General features: G+C 43.0%; 1 protein-coding gene across 4 annotated transcripts in view; it reads left to right on the top strand.

The window, feature by feature from the left end:
- The first annotated feature begins 854 nt into the window (after positions 1-854).
- The window catches only part of LDLRAD4 (low density lipoprotein receptor class A domain containing 4), a 288,568-nt gene continuing 266,761 nt past the window's right edge, over positions 855-22,661 (top strand). For 2 of the 4 annotated variants that reach the window (XM_079982991.1, XM_079982992.1), the window contains exon 1: positions 2,390-2,671. The gene's annotated coding sequence lies outside the window, so the exon portion shown is untranslated. Of the gene's footprint in view, positions 963-2,389; positions 2,672-22,661 lie in introns of those variants that run through there. The other 2 variants (XM_079982993.1, XM_079982995.1) reach the window with 2 other exon arrangements.

Here is a 22,661-nt window from a genome sequence, read left to right as displayed (position 1 = left end):
TCGTTAACAGTCCTCAACAGGTTTACCACACCCATTCCCACCACCCTTCTGAGCAATACCCCTCCCCACCCTCTCACTGTATATACAGGTCTGGTGACTTCTGTTTCAGTGTATCTGAAGAAGTGTGCATGCACATGAAAGCTCATACCAATAACAAACTTAGTTGGTCTCTAAGGTGGTACTGGAAGGAATTTTTTTATTTTGTTTCGACTACCTCAGACAGTTGTTTTGAGCATAATAGGGGGGCAGTGGGGGGGGGGAGAACCACCTTGGGTTCCTATATAGGATTAAGACCTATAGAGGCTCTAAGTACTGAATACTAAACCAGAAAATAAAATGTTAAAATAAAACAGATTTATTGTAGCACACGATTAAGATCACATTATATTGATCCAGGTTAGAAGGACAGCCCTTGGTTTGGGTGAGATAAGTAATACTGTACAAAAGAGTACAGAAAAATGGAGAGACTCTAACAAAGGTCTTATTTTCCCCACGATGACTACTTGGTTGCTTTCTTTGAAATATCAAATATCAAATCATTTTTTTTTAATCTTTTTTTTGTGTGCCCCTGCTTCGCCAGTGCCTGAAGCGCTGGCTTAGCCTGCCCAGTGAGTAACGCAGCACTGTCCTTGACAGAAAAGAAAGAGGCATAGAAATGCCAGTTCATTTCCAGGCCCAATTCAGGGTGCTCATGTTGGTGCTGAAAGAAGAGTTTGGATTTGATATCCTGCTTTATCACTACCTGAAGGAGTCTCAAAGCGGCTAACATTCTCCTTTCCCTTCCTCCCCCACAACAAACACTCTGTGAGGTGAGTGGGGCTGAGAGACTTCAAAGAAGTGTGACTGGCCCAAGGTCACCCAGCAGCTGCATGTGGAGGAGCAGAGACGCAAACCCAGTTCCCCAGATTACGAGTCTACCTCTCCTAACCACTACACCACACTGGCTCTCCAAAATAGCTCAGGTAAACTATTTTGCTGGAAAGTCCAAAATAGCTCAGGCAACATCTGACACACTGCCTGAAATATACTCAGAGTCGCAAAATGATTTCATGCTCTTTATTCAGCTCATAGTGGTGAGGAGGAATGAATGAAAGTCCCCTCACAGTATCTGCTTTATATACATTATTTACACAATGGGCTGCACATGATTGGCTAATTCCGGAATTCTACTGTAAGCCAATCAGGTTGTGGATTCACTTCTATCTGGAGCATGATTGGGTGGTTCCTGCCAACCAATCATACTGCTGCATTGTTCTAGGACCAATCAGACTGCTGCATTCTGAATCCTATTGCTCTAGGACCAATCATACTGCTGCATTTTGGATCCTATTGTTCTAGGACCAATCAGGCTGCTGCAGTTTGGATCCTATTCAACTCAGTACATAACACTGCCTCATTCTCTATGGACTCTGGGTGGTGGCTTTGGCAGCCCAGTGGAAGATGGCCTTCTCCATGGTGAAGCCTAAGCCTTGGGACTCCATCCTGGTGCCTTCATTGTACAGCTGCCGCCTTTTCCCCCTGGACTTCAACACATGAGGTGCACACTTTGAGGGCCTGCCTTGCTTTCGTGGTTATTTTTAATTGTTCTCAGTATTGCTCTTAAGGCTGTAACCTGCCCTGGGGCTTTAGGGTGAAGGGTGGGCAATAAGTAAGCCAAAAAACACACAACCCCAAATCATAAAAGCTTGAGGTCTGTAATGATCAATAACCTGAAGGGGGCATATCCATCCACATCCTTCAGCCCTGGACCTTCTGGTGGTTCCCTTGTTGCAAGAAGCTAAGTTACAGGGAACTGGGCAGAGGGCCTTCTTGGCAGTGGCACCTGCCTTGTGGAAAGCGTCAAGGAGATAAACAACTATCTGACTCTTATATGACATCTGAAGGTAGCCCTGTATTGGGAATTTTTTAAATGATGGGTGTTTTACTGTGTGTGGTGTTTTACCTTGTTAGAAGCCACCCAGGGCTTTTGTTAGGGGAGGAGGCAGAACCTCAGATTTGTATTGATTTTGATTGATTTTTTTGGGGGGGGAGGAAGCTACCCCCTGCCCCCCTTGGCTACGCCCATGGGGGCAACCCAGTCAGATGGGTGGGATATAAATATAACAACCACCACCATTTATGCTAAATCAAGAAAACGGGAAACTGGTGGTGCAAACAAAAGGGAGGGGGGAGAGAGAAAAACGATTTTCTCGTTGAGTTTGGGATTTCAGCTAATGCAACTTTTTGCCTAGCCTGCCGTTGACACATCCAGCCCGGCAGGTGTCAGTATAGCCTGTGAATCGCCGCGCTCGGGGCTGGGCAGGAAGCTTCTCCTTCCCCTCCCCCTCCTCCTCTCCGGCGCCCGCGCGCGTGCTCGCGCCCGGCCGCGCGCCCCCGTCTCCCTTCCTTCCCCGTCTCCCCCGTTCTTTGCCTGCTGTCACTAAGAGCCAGACTAGCTGCAGACAGGCAGCAGCCAGAGGAGGGGGGAGGAGGAGGAGGAGGAGGAGGGGAAAGGAGGAGGAGGAGAGACTGGGAATGAGTTGGAAGCAGACGCAGCCTCAGCGCACAGATCTGCCCTGCCGGAGACAGACAGAGCGGGGAGGGGGCAGGATAAAAGGGACCTCTCCTGCTCTGCATCAGGAAAGCCCCCCTCGCGGCGCCTCAGGGGCGAGATGTAGGGCTTGCAGGAAAGGTGAGTGTGCGCGGACAACCTGCCGGGCTCTCCCGTCCTTGGCTGGGCAAGCGGAGATGCCGCCGCCGCCGCCGCCGCCGCCGCGCGCGCAGGGAAAGCGGGAGTCCCCGCGCTTGAAGGAGTTCCTCCAGCACCACCTAGACAGCCAGAAAGTGTCTGACAAAGTGAGGAGAGGCCCAAGTTGAAGGTCTGCGGCTCTTAAAGGGGCACGGGCACTCTTTTCGGGGGTTGCCCCAGAACAGAAGGGGCTCCTCTTCTCTCTCCCCCCCCTCTCCTTTGTGTCTTTGGCACGCAGGCAAAGTGCGTGCAGGAGCGGCGAGTGTGTGGCTGGATGCATGTACCGCACGCCTCATGTGAACAGAAGCACACACGTTAGACGGGGACTGCCCGCACACGCACACAGCCGAGACGTTGGGGTTGTGAATATGGCACGCGCGCACGCACGCACACACATCCATATCCGGACTGCACATTCCAGTGGGTCCTTTCCCGGATTAGCGTAATATCCATCCAGGAGGAAGGAGGCATCTGCCTTGCCGGAGCTGAAATGAAAGTAGCAAACTGGGAACGAAATTCTATCAGGGCTTCCCTCCCATCCCTTGGTATTCCTCTTACCTTGTCAGCCAGGGGTTTGGTTACAAGCTGTGGCATGTAGTTAACCACCCTGGCATCACTCTTCTTTCTTTCTTTCTTTCTTTCTTTCTTTCTTTCTTTCTTTCTTTCTTTCTAAAATCAAGTGATTCTTTTTGTCTTCCCTGACAGGGCTTTTTGGATGGTTCTCTGTGCATTAAGGTTTCACCTAGGTACTGTACATTGTTTTGTTGGGGAATCTTCCCAGCTGAGGATAAAGCTGGAAAGTGGTTCATATGCATTTCCTGATTTGCACCTGTGGTTTTGAAGGGGCTGCTTTGGAAATCTAGATACAGTTTAAGCTGGTGCCGCAACGTCTCATGTCACTGCAAAGCAAAGCTTTATATTGCGGGACCACTTAATATCTATAAAACGTAATAGAGAGATGAGGCAGGTTGAGGAATTGTTTTAAAGCTAATACTTGGAAACATTTTTTTTAAACTGTGCATGTTGTTGTTGGGAATGCTTAATTTTGCACGTCAGACAGTAAAAATCTGGATGCATCAAATTGTTCTGTGGTCCAGAGATGTCCCAAGAGATTGTTATAGAAGTGGCTGCCTACTGTAAACTATCAAAGGAATTATGCATGCAACTTTTTAAAAGAGAGACTCAGATGATAAGCATCCACTGAGAAGTCTGTACTTAGGGAATGTCAGTACTTGCAGAATTGGCTTGTGCTTTCCCCCACATTTATTTTATGGGGGTTCTGACCTTGGCTTTACCTTTTGGTAGAGCATATGCTGATGGGATAAGCTGGGAAAGTGAGTTCTGTTCTTTGGTGTAGATTTTTATGTGTCTAGGTAGATGAATTTCCTATGTCAGTGGAATGATTTTAATGGAGTGTTGTGTGGGGTTATATTAATACCAAAGCCAACAGTCTTATGTGTGTTACTTTCAACTTTTGACCTTTAATTCTTGAAAGTTTTTCAGAGTGCATCTTCCAGTGTGTAAATCAGGGACAGGGGACATGGTATGTTGTTGAACTTCAACTCACACCATCCTTTGCCATTGGCTGTTCTGACTGGGGCTGGTTGGAGATGAGAGACCACAAGTCCCTTGGAGTTAGTGGTGCCAGTGGTACAATTATTTATTGAGCAATTTCCAGTACAGTTCTATGCATGTCTACTCAAACTCATACATCGCTTAACTGGAGCTTAGTCACAGGCCAGTGGGTATAGAATTGTATCCTTAATGTGGTAAGGAAAGGAACTTCAGGTGTTGTGAAATGTTACTACGGTACTTTAGAATAGGTACTATCACTTTTGCTTGCTTTTAGTGTCTGTGTTTATTAATATGAATTAATAATTTAATTGCAAGTCTCCTGAAAAATAAAGGCATAGGAAGTATCTCAGGCAGTTTTTATATCTGCTGGAAGCTGCCCAGAGTGGCTGCAGCAACCCAAGCAGATGGGCAGAGTATAAGAATGATGTCAAAGAACTAATTTTGCATTTAAGTATCTGACAGTCCTACATATCTTTACATAATACAGCCCAGCACTGTATTAAATGGAACTTACTCCCAGGTAAGGTGCATAGGATTGCAGTCTATGGGGTTACAGACAACTAAATTCTACTCAAAGTAGACCCATTGAAATTAATAGAACACTAACATTTGTTTATTTTGAATAGGAGTAGCTTTGAGTGCAACCCTAAGAATATGATTACTTGTAACTATAGATTAATGTAGTGAAGAGACTGGCTTTTGGGAGAAGGGTTCTAAATTGGCATGGTTTCAACTTTTTCCTATTTCTGATTGCTAGGGTAACATGTCAAAGTGATTATCACAGTACAATCCTATACATGTCTACTCAGAAGTAAGTGAGCTCAGTGGGATTTATTCTCAAGGCAAGTGGTATAGAATTGCAGCCTGTCTATTTAACAGAAGGTTTATATTCCAGTTAGCACTGTTGCTAATTATATTTGTTTGCAGATGGTACAATTGTTTTGCAGGTACTTGGAAGCATGTAAACACTGCCGTTACCCTGTTGCTTGAAATACAGTGGATAGTTTATTGGGCAGGACATTATGGGAGACAGCATATATTAAAACTAGTGAATGTCCCTACTTAGTTGCCAGATGAAATAGTGACAAAATGTTCTGCACGTCTATATCTGTACTGGTGTTTTGAGCACAAAGTATTGAGTTACTGACTGTGAGTGTGCCACAAGATTCTGCAGTGTCAAAATCTCAACTGCAACGTATCCTATATGCTTGTATATATGAAGACGTATCTCTGAATATTTTATGCTTCGCAATGTATTCTGCTGTGACTCCCAGGTCAGTGGATTTGTAGGCATTTCCTTATTCCCTCTCCCTCTCTGTCTTTTATCAGGTGCTATATGCTTCTAATAATATAGAGTTCAATATAAAGTTGGTGGGGGGCCCAGACCTCCAAAGGCAATAACATTGGCATTGATTAGATTTACAGTGTGGGTAACTTTGCTTTTAGGGGACGTGGGTGGCACTGTGGTCTAAACCACAGAGCCTAGGACTTGCCGATCGTATGGTCGGCGGTTCGAATCCCCACGGCGGGGTGAGCTCCCGTTGTTCGGTCCCTGCTCCTGCCAACCTAGCAGTTCGAAAGCACGTCAAAGTGCAAGTAGATAAATAGGTACAGCTACGGCAGGAAGGTAAACGGCGTTTCCGTGCGCTGCTCTGGTTCACCAGAAGCGGCTTAGTCATGGTGGCCACATGACCCAGAAGCTGTACGCCGGCTCCCTCGGCCAATAAAGCGAGATGAGTGCCGCAACCCCAGAGTCATCCACAACTGGACCTAACGGTCAGGGGTCCCTTTACCTTTTTACCTTTGCTTTTAGCTGTTGACGTCCTTTTCCCGCGTTGTGTATTTAGTTGGTAGGTTTGTTTCTTTCCTGAGGGAGGTGGCCTAGCCTGGCTCTGTGTTCAGCTCACCTGCCCTTTCTCCGCAGAGTCAGGATTTGTGCTTCTGTGAAAACTGAGCTACCAAAACTTTAAAGAGTATGAGATGAAACGATGTGAAGGCTAGTGCGCGTGCTGCCACAGCTGCCCTGCTGCCCTGCTGCTCTCTTGCCCTGCTGAGGGAACATGCCCAGAGCATCCCGACCCCAGCCCAGCACTTGCCTTAACTCTCTACAGCAGATCTGCTTGTCAGACACCTTCCCACTGCCTTCTGGATCTTCTTCACCCTTAGAGTTTCAGGGCCAGCATTGTGACAGAGGCTCTCTGTCATTAGTTATTGCCGAGAGGACAAATTCTATTGTAAGTTTTTTCTATCAGAGTCCCATTTCTCAGTCGTCTTCTTTTTGTTTTTCTGCTTTGCCTTTGGAAACTTTGCCCCTTAGCTTCTCTGTCTCATGAGGCTTAGCTTTCCTGTCGTTGGTCTTCTTGCAGATGTCCATTCTAGCTACTTCCATCTCTAAGGCAGATGTGGACTTTTGATCCCATCCAAACCAACCACTTGATGCCTTTTAAAGGAGGGGGCATCTTTATGTCTAGGATAGGCTAGTTTTCTTGATGGTTTTTTTGAGTCATCATAGCAGCTTATCCAATTGCTGTGTGTTTTCACTACCAAGGCATATTACAGTAATGGTTTTCTAATATTCTCTCTTCAGACTGATTTGTAGCATTCCTGGAAAAGTTAAACTTTTAAGCGTGGTGCTTGGAGGTACTTGAGGTGTGTCTGTGCTTTATCATTTTTTTCCTACCTGATTTTTGTGCGTGCTGGTTCTTTAAAATCTACGTTCTGACTTCTGTGTAAATATTATTGGAACTGTGCACCATATGTGGAAGTATATAAAACCATTCGTATGCTGTTGGTGGGTTCTTGTTCTCGGTTTGGATTTCTTAACATTGTTTTTATTTTAGTGTTAATTCAAGATTAAGGAAAATAATTCAAAGGGAATATTTGCACTTGACATAACGCATAACCTCTTCTATAGCATTTGCTTCTTGGTGGGTGAGTGCTATACTTGAAAGGCCTATGGTTTGGGAGTAGCATCATTCGTGTATGTTATAATCCACAAGGGAGACAACACATTTTGCAAGGTTTTCAGGCAATTATTCCAGGCTTGGTCTATATAACTGTTGAATTTGCCAGTGGCACCCAGCCAACATCAGCTGTTTATTAAATGACCTGATGCCAGTGCACTGGTGAATCCGCTGTTAAGAATCCAACCTGTCTTGTCTAAAAGTTCTTATACACATTTCCCCTCCTTTCCCCAAAATAATTGCTGTTTCTAAGAATAGCCTGTTTGCCTTGGAGATTGACCAGGTAACAGATTTCTAACATAGATGCACCTTTTTCTTGTTCATAATAAACAACACAAGAAAGAACACAATCCTCTGTTCCTGAATGCAAGATCCTTGTAGGTTTTGTGCACTCAAGTAAGAGGAAATAATTAGGGTGATGCTAAAACATAGTTAAACTATTTTATACATATTTATGTATCTGTATTCGTGCTTTTTAAATGTAATGTTTGTATGATACTTATGTGGAATTGGCTTGGAACATGTTGTGCTATTATTAATAAAAAAGGAACATTATCAACAGATGGCACATCCAACATCTTGTGTTTCACACATTCACTGAAAAAGAGGTAAAGGATAAGAAGGTCAGATTTCACAATAGAAGGAAGAGGAGATAATGTGTACAGGCCATCTTACCTCTGATACCTTCCTTGTTCCCTAGTTCTGAAATGTCCCCTAACAATTAATCAAGGCAATGATGGATGTCATTTTCTAGGCTTTCCGCAGAAGTTGGTAGTTGCGTCTGCATTATAAAATCCAGCTGCATGAATATTTTGTTAAGAGATGCTTGGGATGTTTGAGTTCATCTAAAGCATTAATGCCATTGATTTAATTGCACTAAAGCCAAAGAGAAGATGTTATCATGTTTATTTACAATTTTAAAAAATAATTTAATAAAGAAAGGATTGTGTCTGTGCAGTACTTGCCTTATTGTTTATGATCTCTCTTACAAATGGTACCACTGCTTCACATACCATTTTCTTTTGGGTCTCCACTGTGCTATGAAGATAGCTGTAGTTGCGTACAGCTGAATAAAAGTTTTGATTCTATTGCTTGACAGCCTTTGATTGCCACAGGTGTACTTTATATTTTACCTCTGTTTCCTAAATTATCAATCAATCAATCAATCTTTATTACGGTCCAGAGACCCAACCTAAATTATCCATATGTATCATACAGTGTCCCTGTAAGGCAGGAGTGGGATACATTTTTCAGCCTACAGGTCCCATCCCCTAGTGAGTACCTTGCAAGGAGCAGTGGCTAAGGCAATGAATGTGACTGCTGCTTTAGTACAGTAGCCTCACATCCAGCTTGTAATCATCTCCATCCCTTCATCCAGGCAAGCACAAGGCAGTATTGCAGTTCAAGGACTTATCTAGCTGGTGAAGAGAACTGGAGGGAGTTGTGGAGCAGGGTCAGTGAAGTTTTGCCCATGGAGGATGTATGGCTTGCTGAGAGACCTGGGGGCCAGCTAGAGATGCCTGGAGGGCTGTATATGACACCTAGGTCCAGCCCTGCTGTAAGGCTTTCAGTATTTTGGTTACTTGAGGAGCTGGTAGAGCTTAATCATGCCAAGTGCTGGAGATACCTATAGATCTGGTCCAAATTCTTCTTTTCTGAGGGAAATGGCTTGGAGTGTTGCTTAACAGGCATTGTAAAATTGCTTAAAATTCTTGTAGGAGTATTTGAAGTTTCTAACTGAACAAGACCTAGTAGGGCGACCTGGTCCTACAGCTAAAATAGTTGCTTGAGATGGCATTATTCACCAGCAGCTCAATTACCAGTGTTGATTGGGGAGTTGTCTGAATGGTGGGGTGGGTGTCATGGGTAATCCATATACTGGCCTTGGTCCAGTATATCTGAAGGAGCGTCTCCACACCCATCGTTCTACCCGGACACTGAGGTCCAGCACCGAGGGCCTTCTGGCGGTTCCCTCACTGCGAGAAGCCAAGTTACAGGGAACCAGGCAGAGGGCCTTCTCGGTAGCGGTGCCTTCCCTGTGGAACGCCCTCCCACCAGATGTCAAAGAGAATAACAACTACCAGACTTTCAGAAGACATCTGAAGGCTGCCCTGTTTAGGGAAGTTTTTAATGTTTGATGTATTATAGTATTTTAATATTTTTTTTGGAAGCCGCCCAAAGTGGCTGGGGAAGCCCAGCCAGATGGGCGGGGTATAAATAAATTATTATTATTATTATTATTATTAAAGGTAAAGGTAAAGGTACCCCTGCCCGTACGGGCCAGTCTTGACAGACTCTGGGGTTGTGCGCCCATCTCACTTAAGAGGCCAGGGGCCAGCGCTGTCCGGAGACACTTCCGGGTCACGTGGCCAGCGTGACAAAGCTGCATCTGGCAAGCCAGAGCTGCACACGGAAACGCTGTTTACCTTCCCGCTGGTAAGCGGTCCCTATTTATCTACTTGCACCCGGAGGTGCTTTCGAACTGCTAGGTTGGCAGGCGCTGGGACCGAGCAGCGGGAGCGCACCCCGCCGCAGGGATTCGAACCGCCGACCTTTCAGTCGGCAAGTCCTAGGCGCTGAGGCTTTAACCCACAGCGCCACCTGCGTCCCATATTATTATTATTATTATTATTATTATTATTATTATTCTTTTAGAAGAAACTGATGTCAGTAGTAAAATTGGCTGGTTTTTAAAAGATGCATCTTATCTTGTAATATATCTGCCAGCACATATATAAGAAAATGAAAACCATCCCTTTTGAGTATATGCCAGCACTTATGTCTCATTCCTTTTCTTTTGCAAAACCTATGCAACATGACATGTCCCCCATTTGAAAGTACAACTTGAGTAAATCTCTTGCTGAACTTGTTGTTCTTACAGGTTTGGAAAGGATGAAGAACTGAAGGGTAATTTCTGTGCTGATTGGCAACGGAGAGCTTTTTTAGATGAAGTATGGTTACGCTGTGCCAAATGGTTGACTTTTCTAGAAGGAAAAAACTCCAAAGGTTATGTGAAAAGTACTCTGGTTAATATATTGGCATTCCCAGAACCCACTAAAACTTGGGCAGGTTGCCAGATACCACTTAATGAGGATGCAGAATGTCTGGCACAAATCTGCATAAACACAAAAGAATTTCAGAAAAGGGAGTTTGTGAGTGTAAGTTGCATATCTCTGTCTACGATTAATTTTTAATTACTATACTTTTGCACTTAAGATAGATGGAAGTCTTTCCAATTAGATTGAGCATTGCATACACAACATTTTGTGTCTTTCTGTTTTTGCCTCTCCTTTATATTATTTGTGGGGAAGTGGAATCAGAGCTGGATGTGTTCTCCAAGCCCACAATCACAGTGTGCTCACACACGCACAGAACAATGGGCTGGATTCAGGCTTAGGCTGCACTCCTAACCCTGTTTACCTGTGAGTAAGCACCGCTGCATTCAATAGGACTTACTGCTGCATAGACATGGTTAAGATTATGCTGTTAGACATGCTTAGAGCAGACCCAATGGAATCAAATTAGTCATCATGACTAGCTTAATGCCGTATCCTGAGCTTTCCTTTAAAAACAACAGCAAGTAAGTTCTAGCCCTTAATGCCACAAATAAATAGTGTTTTTTTAAAAAGGGTGGAGCCTGCTAAAATATTAGATGTGGATGTGGTAGGCTGGTTGAGCAGGGTTTCCAGTGTTCAGATAAGACTTTTGTATCCTGCATACTCTCTTTGCCCTTTGAAATAAGCAGCAATTAAGCGAAATATACTCTGATTTTTAAAAATCTGCATAATGTCTCTAAGTTGCAGGAATCTCAGTCGGAAGGTCCCAGGTTCATTCCTTGGCACCGCCAGGTACAGTTGGGAGAGACACCTGCCTGAAATCCTGTCAGTCAGGGTAGACAACACTGAGCAAGGTGGACCAATGACCTGACTTGGTATAAGGCAGCTTCCTATGTTCTTAAATAATACTGGGAAAGACTTCTGATTTGAGTCACAAGTAGGGCCGAGCTGAAACTTTTCATTGTTTTGCTTCTCCCCCAACCCTTGAAAGTAGCAGTGAGGTAGTGGAGGGGCTCCCCCTGCACCCTGAAATTGCTACCTTGGAGTTGAAAAGCATAACAATGAGCTCAACCCCACCAGCAAGTCAGTACTATTTCCATTTTATGGATGCGTGGCTGAAGCTGAGAGAGAATAGCTTGCCAGGTTTTCCTTAGTGCTGACGCCCCCCCCCCCCCCCCACCACTGCAACATCCCATGCCAAGTATACCCAGTCACAGCTATGGGTTGCAGTGAGTTTGATGAAATCTTTTTATTCACTTATGCATTTAAGAAACGGTAGGTTTTGTCAGACTGTTTATATGACAGTGCAAGTCTGTGCTTGCCAAGATCCAGACAGTCTGTTAATGTTACATGCCGGGATAAATAAATTACAGTGTCTGAGACAGAAACGCTCTCGCATTTGGTGCAAACCTGCGATGTGTCCCTACAGAGATCTGCTGGCATCTCAGATTGTAACAGGGTCAGGTAACATCAGCACCTATTTATTACGGTAATTTATGGTTTGATAACCTACCCTATCCCCAAAAGCGCTGGTGATATTTGTAAGCGATATTTTATAAAATAGATGAACACGTGTTTTTTAATGCAGCAATTTTTAGAATGATTGCTAAAGCGATAATGCTGCTTACATCTAACCAATTAAATAACCTTAAGAAATCTTACATCACTATGAGGAGATGCTTAGGTTTGAAATTTGGCAAACCTGCTGGAGTGCAGAGTCCAGAGCCAGAGTATCGTTTTTGATGAATGGAGAGTGGTGCCGTAAGGCAATCTGAGTTGTCTTTGGGAATGTGTGGAAGGACGCGGCAGGTCAGGTAGCCTTCATGGCTGTTCTTATTCTTCCAGGTTCTGCTCCCATGGTAACTTGAGCACTGTGCTCTTCTGTCACATCTGTATAGGTGAGGGGCAAATGTGACAATTGCTATAGACTTTCCCAGTGGAAGTGCTAACTGTAGACCATTGCTAAAGTGCTAATGTGAATCCTCTCCCCCCCACCACTGGCGGGCAAAAAAATTAAAAATCTGCAAGAGGATCAGGAGGTCTTTCTTCAAGGGTAGGAACGTAGGAAGCTGATGAATTGGATGCCCTTCTGTTTTGGGGTACTATATATGATATTACTCTTAGGATACGGCAAACTTTATTCAGTAGCTTGCAAGGCCATTGTAGTTTAAAACAATAATATGTGGTTGCTCTAGAACCAAACTACTTGTATTATTAACTGTGAGAATGCATTCGTTTTATTTTATTTTTTTATTTAAACAAAATAACAGCCAGATCTGGGGGCTTCGTGAGGATTGGGACCGCATCTGTGGCATACAGCATGTGTCTGTGTTGTGTGTGTGAGTTAATCCCTTACCTCTACACTGTGGTACAGGTGAAAATCCCCTCACCCCATCCCAAAGTTCTGACATCTTACACTGCAGAGGGAATATCAGCTTTGGAGTCCATTTTTTCCAGTACTTAATGGAATGTATAATGGGACATAGTGTTGTTTTGTCACATAGAATACATATGAATTTAAAATATAATTATCACAAGGCTTCCATGGGTGAATAGGAAGTCTCATGGTGTCCTGGTTGCCCAAATATCCATTTTATCTGTAGCATTTCTTTACTCTTTTTCAGCTTCTATCATTACTGTTTGTTGTAGCTACACCTTTTTATTTCTGTAACAGAAATCCCACCTTAGCCTTCTCCAAAATATGTTAGAAAAGCCTATTTTTATGGTGTAGTCGTGTTGACACTGTACACTTTTGGTTTCTCACTAGGGAATTGTTTGTGTTTTTCCCCTTACCCACGGGGAAGCTCTGTGACTTAGAGACAGGAAAGCTATTACAGAACAACATCTCTGACACCTTTCTTTTACCAGTGAGCTTGGGGTAAGAGGTGTTGCAGTATGTGCATTAATTGAACAAAATTTTCATTCTGACTTCTTAAATGTGAGATCTTGGGGAAAACTGCATAAGGTTTCCTTCTACTCAAGGAGATGGATAAAACCACTGTATGTGAACTTGCCCTAAAAGTAAACTCTTGTATTATAATGAACAACTCACTGGCTCTCTTACCAATGCCTTTTACTTAAAATTTCCAGCTGAGACCTCATTTTTGGCTGAAAGCATCTTGTAACTTCTTCCAGCAGCAGTCCCAAAATATGTGTACTGATCATAGCTGAGACTGAAATGGCTACTGGAATTTACAGAGAGCTTTGATCAAAGTAGTCCAGATGTGGCACAATTCTTGCTAATGAATGGTCAAGTCGGATCTTTCTCCCAATTATTTGTGTCTGAATATGCTTTTCAGGACTCCTTGTCTCATGGTTGTGTCACTAGGCATGCTGGTGTAAGTTAAGTCCGATGTAAAGTTACACCAGATACAAACCTTACTTAGTATCAGGGCTGCTGCTGGCCATATGACTGAGGTGAACAGACTTAGGATCCAGCCTGAGTCCTTCCCTCTGGTCCTGCCCCCACCATGCCCCCAGAACTCCCCTTTTTTGACCTCAGCTGAACCCCTGTTGAGTTGGGGTGAGCAGGTTATTTTGATGTATCTATGAGCCAGGAATCCGCTGGATCCTAACCTTCTGGCATTTCTTGCCATAAGACTGTCATCTTAATGTTACTAAGCATGATCTTTGATTACAATTTTTATTTCTGTTTTTGTTATATTGTTATAATATTGCTTTATATTCTGTACGCAAGATATTTTAAAAAACAACAACATTTAACAGAAAGGGTACGTGAAAGAAAACAACGTGAGAAATTACATAACTTTTGCCATAACGTGGTCCTCCTTTATTACATATGCATCAAAGAAAGAACATGCATTTGAACCACCAAAGACACATGGGAGCATTTGGAATGATATTTTTTAAACCAGCAACTGTAGAAATAATTTGTTATTTGATTATATTACTAATGTAATTACCTGGACGTAGTTGGGGCTGTTTGGGTGGCGGTTTAGGGGAAAACTGTATTTGATTGCTTGTATTTGATTATATCTTGTTCTTATATTCAACTAATAAAATATTCAAAACAACAACAACAACATAAAAGGATCTTTCAGAGTCCATTGGTGTTACTCCCAAATGGAGTAGAAAGGCTGTTTTGTATGGAAGTAATCACCCTCCACTCGGATCAAAAGTGGGTCATTCCCATAAATTTGTAAATGTCTCTGTATGTTTATACAAATGATTCCATTGCTAAAAAAAACTGAATGAAAATGCTTTGTAGTAATGAATGGCTGCTAAAGAGTTCTGAACTTCTTAAATGTAGGGCACATAATAGAAAAATGCATGTTTAAATGAAATTATTGTCAGCGTGATTCCTCTGGAACAATTATTTCACCTTTCAAAATATCTTTAGAAGTCTGCTTGCTGACATTGCATAATTTTGGTTCCAAGTTTGTTTTTTTAAGAAAAATAAAGTAAATGACATGCTACAGAATGCACTTGTTTTCTGAACACCACTTTCTGAGTTGAAACCCTAGGTAGCTGGATAAACAAGTCATGTTTTAATTAGCTATGCCTCTTTTCAGCAAGATTATGTCAGAATATAAAATCAGCAGATTAATTAGGATTTGATTAAGGCTGCACTGGTATATGCAATTGTAAAATTGCCTCTGTAATAAGTTTTGTTCTAAGGTGCCACAAACGTATTCTTCTCATACTGTTAGACTTCTTAATAGCATGTATTTAAAATGCATTTAATTGGATGGTTAACAGTATTCACTATACTTACATTCTCTTTGTATGGAGGGAAAATGGGTACAGATGCGAAGTTTTTCTTTAAAAGAGCCTCTTTTTTAATTATGGGGACTGTAATGGTTAAAATTAAATGGTTACCCACAACGTCATCTTGAAGTATGTTTTGAAGTTTGGGAATAAACTATGCTGATTTGTTAGCATTTAATACCGTTTTCCTTGCAAAGTTGAAGCTAAGCAACAGCTTAAAATGTTTTTAGGTTCCAAGCTATGTTTCCTCACCATGATAAAAGAGGCTAACAGTGGAAGCCTGTACATGTCTACTCAGAAGTAAGCCCCACTGAATTCATGGGGCTTACTCCCAGGTACATGAGTATAGGATTCCAGTCCAAAAATGTCAAGCTTATTATATATCAGAAATCTTATATACAGGTTCAGAGAGGTGCTATGACTCAATGAGTGGTCCCTGTTCAATCTTGAGTCAGCCATGAGTAAGTTGGATTTCTATTAACAAATTGTTCTCTCTTAGTTGCCCGTTGACAAAATGGAAATAGTGCTTTGTCAATTGGGATGTGTGTTTAATACCACCCTGCAACTTAATCATACTTTCTTTCTTGTGCTTTTGCAAATGTTAATAACCATGGTTCCCTTCCCTCTTTGCTGTTTTGACTGGAATCAACTATAAAGAATAAAATGAGGGAGAAGGAAATTATGCCAATCAGCATTGGACATGGTCTAGCCAATCATATTTGGCTGTGTCCTGTCTCACTCATGACAAGCAAGGGCAAGGCTTGCTGATCTTAGCCAATCAGGGATTACTCTAAAAATTAAAAACTTTTGCTGTCGTTTCACATCAATTGTAGAAAAATCTCAAAAAGGAGAGGGTACTTTCAACCCAGAAAAGATGTTCCCCTGTTGCACCGCAGCCCTGGTAATAGGCCTAATGTGTGGGCTATAATGGGCTTAAGGCTATAATGCACATAAAGGAACTGGTGTGTTGTGGTGGATGTGCTTTAGTGTTGGGGGTGAGTAGTAGGTGGCCAGGTTTGCTGATGATACTATATTACTCAGGGTTAAAACAAAAATAAATTGTGAAGAGCTCTGAAAGGACTAGGCAGTAAATGGCAAATGCAAACAACTATAAAATGACACATGTCAGGGCAAATAAATTCTTATTTTCACATATACACTAATGGTGTCTGAATTGGCGGTAACTAACCAGGAACAAGATCTTGTGGTTATAGTGGCTAGTTTGCTGAAGATATTGCTCCAGTGTGTGGCAGCTGTGGAAAAGGCAGATTCTATGCTAGGCATCATTAGGAAAGGAATTGAACTCCCTAAGCCATCCCAGATGCTGCATTCCAAATGTGGTCACAGTAGGAATATAGTGTACAGTTCTGATCACCTCACCTCAAAAAGGATATTGTACTTTCTGAAAATGGCAACCAAAATGATCAAGGGGATGGATCATCTCCCATATAAAGAAAGGCTACAGTGTTTGGGACTTAGAGGAAACATAAGAAAGAAGTGACATGATAGAAGTTTATAAAGTGATGCATGCCATAGAGAAAGTGGACGGGGAAAGAGTATTCTTCTCTAATAACACTAGAATGTGTGGACATCCAGTGAAGCTGAATGCTGAAAGCTTAAGAACAAATAAAATGTAAGCACTTCTTTACCCAACACAGAGTTAATGTCTGGAACTCACTTCCATAGGAGGCTGTGATAGCCACTAACTTGGATGGCTTTAAAACAGGATTTGACAGATTTATGGAAGATGAGACTATTATTGGCTACTAGCCATGATGGCTATGCTCTTTCTCTGTGGCTGGAGGCAGTATGCTTCTGAATACTAATTGATGGAAAGAGGAGGGGAATGTGCTGTTGTGTTTGGGTCCTGGCTATGTTGAGAACAGGATGCTGAACTAGATGGGCCATTGGCCTGACCTAGCAGGCTCTTCTTATGTTTTTGCACCTCCTGATATCTTGAGTTCCTTCCTCTGAGGCAGAGGATCTGTCTTGCACGCAGAAGATCCCAGGTCCAGCCGGTTGTGGGGCTTGAAAAAGCTCAAAATCCTGGAGAACCTGGGATAAAGTAGCATCTTACGTTCTGTGCTCTGACAAATGTCTCCTCGACCTCTGACCTTTTCACGCAGTTTGCCTTGCTCAATGTGGTTGGCTGGTTTTCTCTAATGTCAGCATGGATTGACATGGTTCATGGCATCCACTGGATTAGATACTTTGATGGAACAGAGGCTCTTGCCAGCCTGGAGCAGTAGCTGAGTGCTTAGGAGAACGACTGAAAGATTTGAAAATCTAAATTCCATTCTGTGAGCAAAATTAGAGATAAAGTTACCTAAGGGTTAGCTAATCTATGATAAGTGATTCACGAATACCTTCTAATGATATTTTGAAATACAACACTTTTATCCATCTGAGCAACTCTGATTGCTCCCAAATGGGCATTCATATAGGCAAACATAGTGGGCAAACTAGACAATCATACATATAGCTTGCAGCCATTTTCATGATTATGATGGCTTGAAAAGTTACTAATATGATCCTGGAAATTACAACCAAAGCAACCATATCTCTGCCCAATTCACATATAACATTTGTCTATATAAGCACGTCTTTGAATAAGTTAGTGTGACTGCCTCTTTGAAGAAGAAGAAAAATGTATACTGTGAATTGCTCACCCATTTTTGTTCAATAGTTTATTTCTCTGGCTGGTTAGGGATATCTTTGAGAGAATGCACTTTCCTCTGCCTGTGCACCTGGGGGTCTATCTGTCAGTTCCAGATCTATTTTGCCCTTAAAGCTTGGGAAATGCAATGTACTTATCCAGTGACATTGATATACTCTGCTTGAGGGTGTTAAATGGTACAAAAGGATATTGATGGTAGGGAGAGACTCTTGAAGTTTAAGCAGAATTGGCTGTCCGCTTTCACCTCCTAACTTGTATGAGATGCTCAGTAGAACGTAAATGAAATTGTCTGAATGGGAACAGTGCCCTTTTAAATTCTAATTAGTGAATGAATTAAGTAGTAAGAATTTTTATGAGTCACAGTGAATTACAGGTATTATTGACTTGACAGTCTTGCCTACACTAAAAGCAGTGGTTACCCAAGTGGGTCTTCAGCTGCCAGATCAAGCTGAATGACATTAAATAGTCTGATCAGGACTTCATTTTACTTTTAAAAAGTGTTTCTGTACCCTCTCAATCCTCCTCGTTCCTTTAATGAAGGGAAGCTGAAATAGGGCATAGTTAAGGAAAGAAGTGGATTCTAGTCTTCTGGGTGGGCTGCAGAATAGGGAAAACTGCTGTTGGCAGGCTTTCAAGTTCTGGTGCCTCATGGCTAGATTCTGAAGTTCTGAATTATACATATATCTTGTGCGTGCCTCATGTAGCATGAGGTTTATTACTAGAATGCAAGCATCATGCACTCAAAAGGAGAAGGACATCTATTGTACACTAGCACTCTTTCTCACAGTACAAACCTTGACCTAATTTCTGTAAACATGTTTCTTTTTTACCCTGTTGCTACAGCAAAGGATGCCAGTATTGCTGTGTGCACCCAGCTCAAAAGGCACTTAAAAATTTAAGTGTGTCTTTTACGGCGTTTCCGTGTGCGGCTCTGGCTCTGGCTCTGGCTCTGGCTCTGGCTCTGGCTCTGGCTCTGGCTCTGGCTCTGGCTCTGGCCAGAGCAGCGATGTCACGCTGGCCACGTGACCCGGAAGTGTCTCCGGACAGCGCTGGCCCCTGGCCTCTTAAGTGAGATGGGCACACAACCCCAGAGTCTGTCAAGACTGGCCCGTACGGGCAGGGGTACCTTTACCTTTACCTTTACTTTCTTTCCTGTTATTTGTGCTGAATTGTAAACTAGCCTTAACTCAGATCTTGAATTCAAGAACCAGCCTTTCTTCCTCAACAGGACACAGAACTGTGCTTGTCAATTTTATTTGCTCCCACTCTATTACTCTGCCGTGGGACAACAATAATGTTGGGCTTGAGAATGTTGCTGGTCTGGGCTCAACACTTACCTGAAATGATTGAACAAGGACAGGAAAGTGGGGGCTGGGAGGAAGTCATTAAGAATTTATTTCCTTGGCTCTGATTGAACAGAGTGTCACCTCTCCAGAGGAGATCTCACCTCTTGGACACTGTTACTTGAGTCCTGCAGTTTGCAGAATGGCTCAGCAAGGGAATATGCTGTAATTGGAGCCCTATGTGGGCATTTTCCTCCATGCAATTTTAATCATGTGGAGGGAAACAGTGTGATTGTGCTAGATAGCTCCAACATCACCATACATGCATTGCTGGGGAGGGCTGCAGAACAGGAGGGGTTTGCTCTATGCCTGTAGGCTCTCTGTGACGTTAGAACCCTGTGCTGGTTTGGGACCAGAAGCCACCGCCCACTCCCCCTATGCCCCATCTCTCAATGTTTTTAAGATTTCATGGACAATTATGCCCAAATAGGGGTTACAGTAATTCTGGATCCTCCCCCTTTTCACAGAATCCTGATGCACAGTGAAGTAAAGTGTCCATTGCTATTACTTCTCAGGCTTTGCACAATAATTTCACAGGCTGTTCTGTGCTGGTGTGGCTTTTTTCTTCCCAGAGAAGGAAGATACTGGCTTGTTTTCTCTTGGGCACCACCAGCAGTGCAGATGGTCTGAGGGCAGTATTTGGAATAAAGAGCTAAGCAGCGGTTGGGTGACACAAGATGTCCATTAGTGTTCTACCTAGCTCTAGTCTAGTGCAAGATGAACTGCTTTCTACTGACCTTATTTATTGTCTTTGGGTTGCCAACCTGCTAGCACCAACACCCTGATGTGACATTAATGGGCAGGTGCAAAAGGCAGGTGACCTTCTTGAACCAGTTCACTATTCAAGCCATCATAACATGCACTCTGAACACAAGAATGGGGGATCAGGTGATTGAGAGTTTTGAAGAAAAAATGACAAAAAAACCCTCCAAAACCTATTTATTTATTTTTTAAAAATCTATCCTGCTCTCATCATAAATAATCTTGAGACAGGTAACAACAATTTAAAATACAGGTATACAAGAAGAGCATAATTAGAAATTAAAACTGCTATTATCTACCACATCTGTCCAATAGCAGTGATCTAAAAAGCAGAGACATCACCTTGCCGACAAAGGTCCGTATAGTTAAAGCTATGGCTTTCCCAGTAGTGATGTATGGAAGTGAGAGCTGGACCATAAAGAAGGCTGATTGCCGAAGAATTGATGCTTTTGAATTATGGTGCTGGAGGAGACTCTTGAGAGTCCCATGGACTTCTAGAAGATCAAACCTATCCATTCTTAAGGAAATCAGCCCTGAGTGCTCACTGGAAGGACAGATCGTGAAGCTGAGACTCCAATACTTTGGCCACCTCATGAGAAGAGAAGACTCCCTGGAAAAGACCCTGATGTTGGGAAAGATGGAGGGCACAAGGAGAAGGGGACGACAGAGGACGAGATGGTTGGACAGTGTTCTCGAAGCTACCAGCATGAGTTTGACCAAACTGCGGGAGGCAGTGGAAGACAGGAGTGCCTGGCGTGCTCTGGTCCATGGGGTCATGAAGAGTCGGACACGACTAAACGACTAAACAACAACATTATTTCACTGCTTGAGTCACAAAATATCAGGTCACTGGGGCATAGTGGTCTTTTGTCTCAAAATATTGCTGAATGAACACTGTACAGCTGAGAAGCACATTGACTCCAAAGAGAAGTTAAAACGAATGATTATAGAAACAAAAGCCTTCCCCAAAGGTGAAGCTAGCTTGTAGAGTTCACCACTTACTGCACCACTGAAAATATCTAGTATGCGTTTTAGGAATTCTACATTACAGATTGAATAGCAATAAATGTGCTCTTGGATATGATTTCTTCTTTTTTCCTTCAGAGACTTAACATAGTAAGCTGTGTTCTGGGCAAATGTGGCCTGTAACAAAAGTGCAATCTTGAGCTGAAAATGTAAATTCATCTGTCATGGATGCTATAGTTGCTATTCCTTTGTTGCAAGAAGTTGGACTAGTTGGCCCCCAACGTCTCTTTCAACTCTACAATTCTGTAATTCTATGAACTGCAAATGTGCATTGATCGTGCAAAAAGAACCAAAAACAATTTGATTGAGTGGGAAGAATTATCTCTTAATCTGAGGTGGGTTACTGGCACCACAAAAATGAATGTTGCAAATTATTCTTGAAGGTGACTGATTGTCCCTACTTTCTCTCCACCCCACCCCATCCCCATTTTATGTTCTCTTTCTATCCCCTGCTTGACACTTTATGGTCCTGAATGGTTTCCTTTGCAGTCAGAGGAGCTTGTAGCTTCTTAGTGTAAACATGAGCGTGCATTCAAATCTGTGCTCTTTTTCTGATTCTGAGCTAAGAGCCAGTATCCCTTTAACATTAGAAGGTGCTATGCACAGCCAGCCCCCACCACCTTGGGACTTAATGTAGAAAATGTGGCAAGTGGCTGGCTTGTCAGAAGCACATTTCATGATAGTAAGTTCCTTCCAGCTTCAGGTAGCTAAAAGGTAGCTGACAGGGTGAACAATCTTATACTTACTTTACACCAGGGGTCGGGAACCTCTGACCTGCAGGCCAATTTAGGCCAAGTGGCTGTTTCTCTCAAGCTGCACCTAACTGCTCCATACTTGATATCATGCAAAGTCAGGTGTAGGGCAGGTAAGAATAAAGAAATAAATGGGCTCCTTAAAGCACTCTCTCAATTGTTCTTTGGCAATGATGCTTGCTCTCAGCTGATTGGTGGGATTGGCTGAGCTACAGAGTTCCTGAATGGAAACGCCATAGCTCTGCTGATCCCTGTCCAAAGAACGACTTACAAGTGCAATATTCCTTTGCTTTGAATTCAAGCCAGCAGTGCAAAGAATATTTCTCCTCAGGCATAGCTTGAACTGCAGCTGCAAAAGAGGGGGGGGGGACACCAAACACCTTTGAGTCACCAAATGTCATTTTGACACCACCTGTGAAAATGAACTGTGGAGGTTGGGGGAGGTCCGGATCTGAACCACTAGCTGTTTCCTGCCTTACACATATCTGGAGATATGTTGCTAGAATGCCTGCCGAAAGGCCACTAAGTATTATGCCTACTCAGCCTGGGAGAGGAGGGGAAAATACCCCAAAGAAAATGCAACCTAGTGGAGTAGACACAGGCTCCTGAGAAGCTCTACCATAGCCCCCCACTGTCTCTGTCAAGGTTTCAGGTGTTTGGTTTAAATGTTTTCATTTCAGGAAGCCTTTGCACCATGGAAGCTGTTCTGTTGTTTTAATGGCTGGTGTTTTGAATTTTGCACATTGCACGTTTCAATTTTTTGTAAGTTGCCTTAAAACCTAAATGTAAAAAAGCAGGGTAATTTCTTTAAGTAAATACCACACCCAAGCAACAAAGAAGCAACCTATGTGGCAAAGTGAAAGCTTTTATTGAATAACTTCTGGGATGCAGGAGATCCTAAAAGGAAAAGACGCATGTGGGGTTGCCATCTAGCCTTTCCAGCAGTGCTCCTGTGCCTAGGACAGTGGTGCCAGCCGCATGCTAGGAACACCTTAACCTGTTGTACGGTGGTCTGTTATGGAGTTTGCAAGGGAGCAGGAGCCTGCCTGGA

Source organism: Podarcis cretensis, assembly GCF_951804945.1.
Source record: "Podarcis cretensis genome assembly, chromosome: 7".
Lineage (NCBI taxonomy): Eukaryota > Metazoa > Chordata > Lepidosauria > Squamata > Lacertidae > Podarcis > Podarcis cretensis.
This window is presented reverse-complemented; position numbering and strand designations above follow the sequence as displayed.